This window comes from Plecotus auritus (assembly GCF_963455305.1).
Source record: "Plecotus auritus genome assembly, chromosome: 8".
Classification (NCBI taxonomy): domain Eukaryota; kingdom Metazoa; phylum Chordata; class Mammalia; order Chiroptera; family Vespertilionidae; genus Plecotus; species Plecotus auritus.
This window is the reverse complement of record NC_137782.1, coordinates 142,465,866-142,478,605: the sequence shown is the minus strand read 5'-3', so window position 1 is coordinate 142,478,605 and position 12,740 is coordinate 142,465,866.

Genomic DNA, 12,740 nt, shown 5'->3' with positions numbered 1-12,740 from the left:
ATGCACTGTTGGAGGGAGTGCATATTGGTGCAGCCACTGTAGAAAGCAGTATGAAGTTACCTCAAAAAAACACAAAAAATAGAACTGCCTTATGACCCAGAGATTCCACTTCTGGAAATATACTAGTATCTGAAGAAACCCAAAATACTGATTTGAAAGAAGATATGCATCCCTATGTTCACTGATGTGTTATTTACTCTGGAGGCCTGATGCATGAAATTCGTGCAAGGGACTTGGCCTCCCGCTGCCATGGCTTCATCTGGAAGGTCATGTGAAAGGACATCTGGTCTAATTAGCATATTATGCTTTTATTATTATAGACTAGAGGGAGGCCTGGTGCACGAAATTTGTGCACGGGTATGGTTCCTAGGCCTGGCCGGCGATCAGGGTCATCTTCCCCAGCTGCCTGCAGCCGGCCCTGCCCCCCACTGCCACCCACCCCTGGTTCTCCGTTCACCATTGTGTGATCGGTGCCTGACAGCCGGGGGAAAGGACTGAGAGGTTAGCTGTTCCCGCCTGCTCACCGGCCCCACCCCTGCTGTGGGTGGCCATCAGGTGATCGGAGCTTGTCGGTCCGGGAAAGGGACCAAGAGGTGGTCAGTGCGCCTCATAGTGACTGGTCCAGTTGTCGTTCTAGTCATTCTGCTGTTAGGGTCAATTTGCATATTACCCTTTTATTATATAGGACTAAGGCCCGGTGCATGAAATTCATGCACGGGGTGTGTGTCCCTCAGCCCAGCCTGCACCCTCTCCAATCTGGGACCTCTCAAGGGATGTCCGACTGCCTGTTTAGGCCCGATCCCACTGGGCAGTCGGACATCCCTCTCACAATCCAGGACTGCTGGTTCCCAACTGCTTGCCTGCCTTCCTTCCTGATTGCCCCTAACCGCTTCTGTCTGCCAGCCTGATCACCCCCTTACCACTCCCATGCCAGCCTGATTGATGCCTAACTGCTCCCCTGCCAGCCTGTTTGCCCCTAACTTCCCTCCCCTGCAGGCCTGGTCACCCATAACTGCTCTCCCCTGCAGGCCTGGTCCCTCCCAACTGCTCTCCCCTGCAGACCTGGGTCCCCCCCCAACTGCCCTTCCCTACAGGCCTGGTCGCCCCCAACTTCCCTCCTCTGCCAGCCTGGTCACCCCTAACTGCCCTCCCCTGCAGGCTTGATCGCCCCCAACTGCCCTCCCTTGCAGACCTGGTCCCTCCCAACTGCCCTCCCCTGCTGGCCATATTGTGGCAGCCATCTTGTGTCCACATGGGGGCAGCCATATTTGACCACATGGGGGCAGCCATCTTGTGTGTTGAAGTGATGGTCAATTTGCATATTACTCTTTTTTTAGATAGGATAGAGGCCTGGTGCATGGGTGGGGGCTGGTTGGCCTTCTCTGAAGGGGGCCCCAGATTGGGGTGGGGGGTCCCAGCTGGGGGGTAGGGACAGCCTGAGTGAGGGGCCACTAGCATTTTGCAGGCCAGCCATGCCCCCAAAGGGGGGGGGGGTGGTCCCCACTGGGGTCGGGGCTGGCCTGGGTGAGGGGCTATGGGCGGTTTTCAGGCTGGCCACACCCCCAGTTGGGGTGGGAGGTCCCCGCTGGGAGGCGGGGCCAGTCTGGGTGAGGGGCCATGGGCGGTTTGCAGGCCGGCCATGTCTCCAGCTTTGTCAAGAAGGATGTCTGGAATGATGTCTGAAAGATGTCCAGTCTATCCAGTCTAATTAGCATATTAACCTTTTATTAGTATAGACTAGAGGCCTGATGCACAAAGATTCGTGCAAGAATGGGCCTTCCTTCCCCTGGCTGCTGGCACTGCCTTCATTCAGGCCGGAGCTGCCTTACCACCTTTGCTCCAGCCTGGAGCTGCCTTTCTATCTTCGCTCCGGCCTGGAGCCGCCTTTGCACTTTCCCACGCTGCCCAGAGGCCCGAAGTGGCTGGGGTGGTGCAGAATGCCTGCATCATCACCATGGTGATGACGCAAGCATCCCGACCCTGGCTGCTTGGCACCTATGTATGCAAATTAACCCGCCATCTTTGTTGGGTTAATTTGCATACTCACTCCTGATTGGCTAGTGGGAGTTGTGAAGGTATGGCCAATTTGTATCTTTCTCTTTTATTAGTGTAGACTGGAGGCCTGGTGCACAAAATTCATGCACGGGGGTTATCCCCTCAGCCCAGCCTGCACCCTCTCCAATCTGGGACCCCTTGGGGGATGTCAGATATCCCTCTAACAATCCTGGACTGCTGGCTCCTAATCGCTCACCTGCCTGCCTGACTGGTTGCCCCTAACTGCCCCCCCCCCTGCTGGCCTGGTCGCCCCTCATGGTCCCCCTGCCAGCCTGGTCACCCCACACAGCCTGCTGTTCAGTTGTTTGGTCATCCTTCACTAACCCCCCTGCTGACCTGGTCACCCTACACAGCCTGCTTGTTCAGTTGTTTGGTCGTCCCTCACTAACCCCCCTGCAGGTCTGGTCATAGGCAACCATCTTGTGAGGGTGTGAGGGTTAATTTGCATATTACCTCTTTATTATATAGGATAGCCAAGATTTGGAAGCAGCCCAAGTGCCCTTCAATAGATGAGTGGGGGAAAAAAATCTGTGGTACATTTACACAATGAAATATTACTTAGTCATAAAAAAGAAGAAAATTTTACCTTTTGCTATAGCACGGATGGACCAGGAGAACACTATGCTAAGTGAAAGAGACTCTTTTGGCATTAGGGGGGGCTTTAGGGTCTAAATGACTTTTAGAGGCCTCTCTCTGAGATTCTCTGAGGTCATTTGCTATTCCACTGGAATAATTTAGTTTTTACATATTTCATATGGATTTACTATAAAATTACACAATGCATTTTATATTTAAATACATCTATCTCAAAAAAAGTTAAATATACCCAATACTTTGAAAAACTAAATCAAAATTAGTTTTATAGGAAATCAACATAATGCATTTAATTATATATAATGCAGTCTTTATATTCCTATTTTTCCTTTAAATTCTATTTAATTTGATGACTTTAAAATTAATCAACTATTATCATAGAATAGATCTATTATGCTTCACATTAAATGATAATAGAGATGCCCTATAAGAAATCCCCTGCTTTTTCACAAGTAAAATAAATGTGTGTACTTTTAGGTCACTTATTCACATGGTAATGTAGTTAGAATATTTTTCTATATCTGTTAAAAAATCGACCTTATTTAAAAATAAAATTTGTGCAGTATATTGTGTTATTTGTAGGAATAATAATTGACAGAAACTTCGATTGCTTCCAGGTGTTTCGTATGTGTGTGTGGTTTTTACAAATGTGTTGTGATGGATGGTCCATGTTTTGTTCTTATTTCTATAGGGGTGAACTACTTTTTCATATTAATTTGTGAATTCTTTAATAAAATAAAACTATTCCTTTCTTGGATGCTTTTTCAATTACTTTTTTCCAGTTTGTCATCTGTGTTTTGACTTCAGTTTTTTGTTTTGACTGAAGGATTTAATCTTTATGTCCTTAAGTTTATCAGTCTCCCTTTATGACTTTCCAATTTTGTGTCATGCTTAGAAGACCTTCACTAAAGCAATATCCTAAAGTCTTATTTTATTACTTTTATAATTTGATTTTTAAAAATATTATGATGTTTGATCTATCTGAAATTCATTTTAGTATAAGAAGTAGAGACCTCATTCTAGTTCTCCAAATGTTAAGCCCATTTATTGAACATCATTTATCAAATAATCTATTCCCTCCCCTATTTATTTGAATTCTACCTTTATCATATATTAAATCTTCAGATATTTTGAGTTCTATTTCCACACTTTTCAGTCTATTCTTAGATCAATAATAAAATCTTGCAAGACCTTTAGATTTATAATTCATGTAAATATTCGATTGGACTTGTTTTTGCACATTACTCTTCTTATTTATAATCTTTCATTTTAATCTTACCATATATTTTTCCAAGTGAAATTTAGTATCATTTTATAATTTTTCTTAAAAGCAATCTTGCTGGTATTTTGAAAGGACTGTATTAAATGTACAAATTGGAGAAAAATATTTTTATGACATAGATTATTCTTGTCCAAAGTGTATCTTTCTTATTATTTAATACTTCCTTATTATCCTTAGAAAATATTCAGTTTTTTCACTTAAATTCTACCATTGATTATTATTCCCAGATAGTGTATATTAAATATTTTATTCCATTTTTAAAATTTTAATGTTTTATTTAACCCAATGTGTCTTAATGTCATTTCAACATGTAATAAACATAAAACATTGATAATGAGATTTAAATTATTTTTCATAGGAAGTATTTATAATTCAACATGTATTTTATACATTTTAGAAAGTTCAGTTTGAACTGATTAGTTTTTTCTGCATAATTATTTCTTCATTATTATAATTAATTAACTTAATAGGAACGTATATCAATTTAAAAAGTTCTTTACCTAGTTTTCACATTCCTTCACTGTGCAGATTTAGTTCTTGACTTCAAGGATATTTAAATATATACCTTTGTAATACTACTTCCCTCCCTCCCTCCTTCCCTTCCTCCCTCCCTCCCTCCCTCCCTCCCTCCCTCCCTCCCTCTCTCCCTTCCTTCCTTCCTTCCTCTCTTTCTTTTTTTGTTAATTCTCACCAGAGAATATTTTCCTATTGATTTTCAGGGAGAGTGGAAGAGAGAGGGAAAGAAAGAGAGAAACATCAATGTGAGATAAACATATCCTTTGGTTGCCTCCTGCATATGCCCCAACCAGAATCCAGGCTGGGGAGAAGCCTGCAACCAAGGTACATGCCTTGACTGGAATCGAACCTCCCTCCCTCCCTCCCTCCCTCCTTTCTTTCTTTCTTTCTTTCTTTCTTTCTTTCTTTCTTTCTTTCTTTCTTTCTTTCATTTATTAGATTAACATTGGTTAATGACATTATATGAGTCTTCGGTGTACAACATTATAATTTGGCATCTTTATATCCTGTTATGTGCTCAACACTTGAAGACTAGTTTTATTCCCATAAAGGAAGAAAATAAAAATAATAATTACCTCATTGATATTCTCTGTTGACCTTATTTAAAACGAAAGCCTTACAGATATTCATCTTCATTATGTGCTTAACTTTTCTTCAGAATACTTTTCATCATCTAAAAATTATACACATATTTTACTTATTTTTTATTTTTATTTATAAAAATATTTGTTATTGATTTCAGAGAGGAAGGAAGAGGTAGAGAGAGATAGAAACATCAATGATGAGAGAGAATCATTGATCGGCTGCCTCCTGCATGCCCCCCACTAGGGATCAAGCCCAAAACCCCAGTATGTGCCCTTGATCAGAATTGAACCCAGGACCCTTTAGTCCACAGACCAATGCTCTATTCACTGAGCCAAACCAGCCAGGGCTATTTTACTTATTATGTGCTTATGTTCATATATTTCCCAACTATAATATAAACTCTACTGGATTTAGAAATAGACTCACATATTTATGCTTCCTACTTAAATATAATATCATTTTGTCAGATATCCCAAAATGTATTTTATAAGGATTCCATTAATTGTATAGCTTAATATAAGATTTGGATCTTGAAACAAAGAGAGAGGACCCAAATAAACAAAGTCAGAAATGAAAGAGGTGAAGTAACAACAGACCCCACAGAAATATAAAGGATCATAAAAAAAAAATACTACAGACAACTCTAGTCCAACAATCTGGACAACCTAGATGAAATGGACATATTCTTAGAAAAATACAAGCTTCTAAAACTCAATCAGGAAGAATAAAAACCTGAATAGGCTGATAACTAACCATGAAATTGAAGCAGTAATGAAAAAGCTTCCAGCAAACAAAAGCCCTGGTCTGAACGGCTTTTTAGGGGAGTTCTACCAAACATTCAAAGAAGAACTTAAACCTATCCTCTTCAGACTATTTCAAAAAATTCAAGAGGAAGGGACACTTTCAAGTTCTTTCTATAAATCCAGTATTACCCTAATCCCAAACCCAGATAAAGACACTACAAAGAAAGAGAATTACAGGCCAATATCCCTGATGAACATAGATGCTAAAATCCTCAACAAAATTCTAGCAAACCAGATTCAGCATGGTGTAGAAAGATCATATACCATGACCAAGTGGGATTTATTCCAGGGATTCAAGGCTGGTACAATATTCACAAATCAATAAACATGATACATCACATAGACAAATTGAGAGACAAAAATCACATAATCATATAATTGATGCAGAAAGGCATTTGACAAAGTCCAACACCCTTTTCTGATAAAAATGCTCAGCAAAGTAGAAATAGAAGGATCATACCTCCACATAATAAAAGCCTTATATGACCAACCTACAGCAAACATCATACTCAATGGGTAAAAACTAAAACCCTTTCCCCTAAGAACAGGAACAAGACAGGGATGCCCACTTTCACCACTCCTGTTCGACATAGAAACCATCAACAAAACAACAAGAAAGCCCACTGCATGGGAGAACATATTTGCCAATGCTATCTCTGATAAGGGTTTAATCTCCAACATTTACAGGGAACCCATACAACTTAACAAAAGGAAGATAAACAATCCAATCAAAAAATGGGCAAAGGATCTAAATAGACACTTTTTGAAAGAGGACATACAGAAGGTCGAGAGACATATGAAAACATGCTCAAAGTCACTAATCATCTGAGAGATGCAAATCAAAATGACGATGAGGTATCATCTCACACCTGTCAGAATGGCTTTCATCAACAAATCAACAAATTACAAGTGCTGGAGAGGATGTGGAGAAAAAGGAACCCTCGTGCACTGCTGGTGGGAATGCAGACTGATGCAGCCACTGTGGAGAACAGTATGGAGATTCCTCAATTAAAACTGGAACTCCCATTCGACTTAGCAATCCCATTTCTGGGAATATATCTCAAGAAATCAGAAACATCAATCGGAAAGGAAATATGCACCCATATGTTCATAGCAGCACAATTTATAATAGCTAAGATTTGGAAACAGCCTAAGTGCCCATCAGCAGATGAGTGGATTAAAAAGCTGTGGTACATCTACACAATGGAATACTACACTGCTATTAAATAGAAGGAACTTTAACATTTGCAACAGCATGGATGGACCTGGAGAGCATTATGCTAAGGGAAATACCAAGTAAGCCAGTCGGAGAAAGATAAATATCACAAGTTCTCACTCATATGTGGGATATAATGAACAACATAAACTGATGAACAAAAATAGATCCAGAGACAAGGAAACACTGAACAGACCTTCTAACCTCAGAGAAAAGTCAGGGGAAGAGGGTGTAAGAGATCAACCAAAAAACTTGTATGCATGCATATTAGCATAACAATGGACACAGACATTGGGGTGGTGAGGGCTTGTCTTGGCGGGGTGGGAGTAGGGGGGTCAATTGGGGAAAAAGAAGACATATGTAATACTTTAAACAATCCTATCTAACAAAGAAGGGATATGCAAATTGACCGTCACAAAGATGGAGGAGCCCATAACCACAAGATGGCGGCGCCCAGTCCCCTCAGCCCCACCGGACTTCCCCAGTCCTTTCACAGAAAATGGGTTGCCTCAAAAGTTGGTTAAACTTCTTAGGACAAAAGGCATTCAAAATCTTTGAAAAGGGAATTCCAATATTTATAAAAGTTTGGACTAGACAATTCAAGGTTATTTCCTCTCAAACCTTCTATGATTTTGTGATATTAACATTCTGAATTCACATAGTACCAGCTGTATTGTATGTAAGCAGATATTATTTAAAAGAATGGCCATTATTATTAAAACAACTCATAAAACCACACTGTTTGTATGTTAAGGACATTCTGTGTGATTTTCCTAATGGCTGGAATTAATGTCCCTAAACCGGCAGTTGGACATCCCCCGAGGGGTCCTAGATTGGAGAGGGTGCAGGTCGGGCTGAGGGACACCCCCAATCCTGTGCATAAATTTTGTGCACCGGGCCTCTAGTAAAAAATAAAAAAAAAGAATAAAAAAGATTTGGAATCTTTGAAATTTGGATTACACATAGTAGAAACTCAACATATATCTGTGTGTATATATAGGGTGAGGCAAAAGTAAGTATATAGTTATGAGTTCATGAAACAGTTTATTCTTCTAGTATTAATTATTCATTATTTTATTATTTTCCATACAAACAACTATAAATCTACTTTGCTCCTGTATATGTATATATATGTATAATATGTACATATACACATTACATATATACTAGTATATATTTACATATATATGTTTGTTGTGTGTGTGTGTAATGACTAAACTTGGAATATATGAGAAATTAGAGAGCAACCTCTTATGAAAGCATAGCATGTTGTTCACCCACTCAAATATAGAAACTCTATTAGTACATACATCTGGTCTACATCTGTTTATCTCACATAGCATTTGGTGAAGAGCAGTTACTCAGTATATTCTGGTTTCCTTTCTATCAGTCTAAGAAACAGATTGACTTCAAGAAGCTCCTATCTCTTAAATAGAGAGTTTTATGTTTATACTAGAGGCCCAGTGCATAAAATTCATGCACTTTGGGGGGAGGGGTCCCTCATCCTGGCCTGTACCCTCTCGCACTTCAGGAACCCTAGGGGGATGTCCAACTGATGGCTTAGGCCCACTCCCCGGGGAGCAGGCCTAAGTCGTCAGTCAGACATCCTTAGCGCTGCTGCGGAGGCAGGAGAGGCTCCCGCCACCGCCACTGCACTGCCAGCCGTGAGCCTGGCTCCTGGCTGAGCGGTGCTTCCCCTATGCAAGCGCATTGACCACCAAGGGGGCAGCTCCTGCATTGAGTGTCTGGACCCTGGTGGTCAGTGCACAGCATAGCACTGAGCGGCCTTAGCATATCATTAGCATATTACACTTTGATTGCTTGAACAGATGACTAGATGATTGGATACTTAGCATATTAGGCTTTTATTATATAGGATACTCATTATAGGACTCAAGACGGAATAGATAGAATATTTTTCAAAAATACTGTTTATCTGACTAGTCAAAACTTTATTTTGATCTTGAGCAAGTATGCTATAGATTCTTACAGATACATGCATAAATTAATCACTGAACCAATCAAATATATCAGATCAAGTTCCATTACCTGGTTATTTCACTTAAAGAAATGGAAAGTCAATGAGATGACTAAGTCTTTTAATGAATGAAATAAAGGTATCCATAAATATTTATTGGAAATTTGCTTCCATTTATTACTTATGTCATTGTTTACCTGAACTCAATTTCTTTATCTATTGAAGGGAAATTCACTGGATTAATTTGACTTAAGTGAATAATATCAGGTGCTTGTAAAATTAATGTGTTTATAAACACTGTATTGAATATACAGAGATGTGAATGATGTTGGTTGGTACATCAGACAGGTGTTTAAACAGAGGTTTCTTGATCCACACTCTCAGTTCCATCAGTTTTTCAGAAGATGGTCAGATTCTGTGGAGTTGACTCATACTAACCAAACTCAGAAACTGATTCTGATTATTGAGGCAAATATATTCAGTTTGGATAGAACTTAACTATTCCCCAAATAAAATGGCTCCAAACCAAAAACATTCATGCTCTTCATGATATCACGTTGCTTCTAGGTTCAAACAACTGGTTCTTTCACCATCCATATACATGTTTTACATTGACTGCTGATTAGTTGGAGAAACATCATGCTTTCTATTTGGATTTAAAATACATCTCTATAGTACACATCAACAAAATATTTTTTAAAGTGATTCACTTCAAATTTACTCTTTCATTCATTTATTGAACATTAAATATCTACTATATGACAGAACTTGTGCCAGATCCTGATGACATAGCAACAAAAATAATCCCTATTTTAAGAAGGTCACAGTCTGGAGGGGAAGACAGACATAAAAAGATAAGTTACAATATGGTGTGACAAATGCTCTGACAGGATGCTTCAGAAGCATATTGTACTTGTCTCATCTAATTGGGTTTCTGTCCATTCCATATGTTTCAGTTGAAGAGGCATTTTGGAGGAGAAATGAGAAACAATGGAAAAAGTAAACACTAATTCTACCTTTCATTATAAAAATGCAGTGTTTGAGGCAAGGGGAACTATTACCCACACACTTTATACTAAACTACAGCCATCCTTCTTCACAATGGAAATAGTGGACTTTAAAGCAGACATGCTCTTATTCAATGAGTCATTTCTCCAGGTCAGTCTAACCGAGCTGAAGGTCATCATCAATTCTGATAGCTCCTACTAAGAACCAAGATTCATACCTTCATGATGAGAGCAAAACTACCTTGTGGAATTAGACCCATGAATTGTCCAGTCCAGCCATCTTTGACCGAGTTCTGGTGACACTCTAAGACCTCAATGCCAAAGACTGAGGAGCTATACAAATTGTTCATAATATTTTCTTCAAAACTATATGGCATCTAGAACGATGTGAGGACAAGAGAAAAAATAAGTGATCAGTGAAAGGTCGACACTTGTAAGCCACACATGGCACATGGCCAATGTTCATAATTGGCTGAGACAAAGCCAGCAACCGAGAGCTAGAGTAAGGACTCCAAAGGCAAGGTGCAATGAAATGATAAAACACATTTAATATCTGAGAATATATTTGGGCTGAAACTGAACTTCTGCCTATCTTTCTGAACTAGACATAAATGAACAGTTTAATTCGAAAAGGTGTTGTTCTACCAAATGTCTTATCAGGGTCACAACATTCTTTTGGATTTAACCTTTTCCCCTTCTTGAAATAGTTGGGAACTGTGCACCATTATTGTTCAATAACTACTAAAAAGAACAGAGCAGCAATAATTCTCTTGAATTTCAGAGCTTCGATGTAACATTTCTTCCTACCATCATTAGATATACTTACTTACTCATCAGTAGACTGTGTCCTCATTCTAAAGTATTGCCTTTGTAAGCACAAGAGGTCCCAAAGGAGAGTATCAATGGTTATTGACTTCAAACCACTGACTCAGCAAATGACATTCATCTGTTAAGGAGTAAAGGTTGAGAGACTGGCACAAGGTCAGTTTCTCTTTAAAACTTACATATGCACCCTCTGCTGTCAATTCACTTACATTTGCCCCAGGCAACTGACTAGCAGTCTTTCTCATAAATTCTCAATAATAATTGGGAAGCTGAATTATTTCCCAATTTGTGTGATTTTAAGAATTCTGATGATGCTAAATCTCAAGAGAATGTTATGTATTTTTTTTTTTTTTGCAAAATAAAAAAGTAGTGTTCCTAGTTATTTAAACTTAGCTATATTACTCAACTTTAAATAACCCTTATATTATTTGAAGGACAGAAATGCTAAATAAATGGGAAAATGCTCATTATACAATGTTGCATTAAAAATGGAAATTATTTTGGTTTATCTTCAAAAGACTAATTTTAAAATTATTTTAATAAATTCTAGGTGGATAAAAGACAGAGCTTTCTCTGCAGCTGTATTAATTCTTCCTTGACACTTGTATCCCATGAAAGCTATTCATCTATATAGCCATATTTGTCTAAAATCTAGATATTTTAAACAACAAAGAATTAAAGACTACTGCATATAAATTCTTCATTTATTCAAGAGATACCTTTTTTCTTTTTAAAATAACCACCTCTCTGAAAAGCTAGATTCATGAATGTATCTGTCCTCCCCAAAATGAAATGTTTAATGAAGACAGTTACGTATCTGAAAATTTTAGACCATAAGACTATTAGTTCCCTTGAATGCAGTGATTTTGTTTTAATTCTCTTTTATTTTATAATCTAGCACAGTTCCTGGCACATAGTTGGATGCTCAATAGATATTTGTCAAGTAAGAGAGTCAAAGAAATGTTCTTTTTGTTCATTATTTTTGATAGCGTTAATAATGTTAGCCAACAATTCCTGAGTGCTTATGTGCCAGGCACTGTGACCACTTAATACATGTCAACTATTTTAATTCTCCCAATGATCGCATGACATTTGGGCTATTATTATTTCTACTAGAGGCCTGGTGCATGAAATTCGTGCACTCGGGGGGTGGGGAGTCCCCTCAGCCTGGCCTGCACCCTCTCACAGTCCAGGAGCCCTCAGGGGATGTCCAACTGATGGCTTAGGCCGGTTCCCCATGGAGAGTGGGCCTAAGCCGTCAGTCAGACATCCTTAGCGCTGCCGCAGAGGCGGGAGAGGCTCCTGCCACAGCCACTGTGCTCCCAACTGTGAGCTCAGCTTCTGGCTGAGTGGCGATCCCTCTGTAGGAGCACACTGACCACCAGGGGGCAGCTCCTGCATTGAGCATCTGCCCTCTGGTGGTCAGTGTGTATCATAGAGACTGGTCTTCCACTGTTTGGTCGATTTGCATATTAGCCTTTATTATATAGGATTTTACAGATGGGGAAATTGAAAGCCCTTGAGGTAAGATAATTTGCCCAAGATACACAGCTACTATATAGTAGAGCCAGGATTCAAATTGGCAACTGACCTCAGCCCTCTCACACAACCATGATACTGCACTATCCTAGCTTTCAAAATTTATAAGATATCAAAAATTGAAGCAGATTCCAAATATTTTCAATAGTGTCTAGTTACCCATTACAAGTAGGTCTAGTTTGCTCTTGTGACCTTAAAATAATTTTAAAATTAGATATTGTATATTCTGGAGCTGGTTTAAAATAAATAAAATATTAAATCAGTCAAAAACAGTTATTCTAAAGTTTAAATAGTTGTAAAATATATTTACTAAATTCAATGTCACTTTTGTTTTATTTTA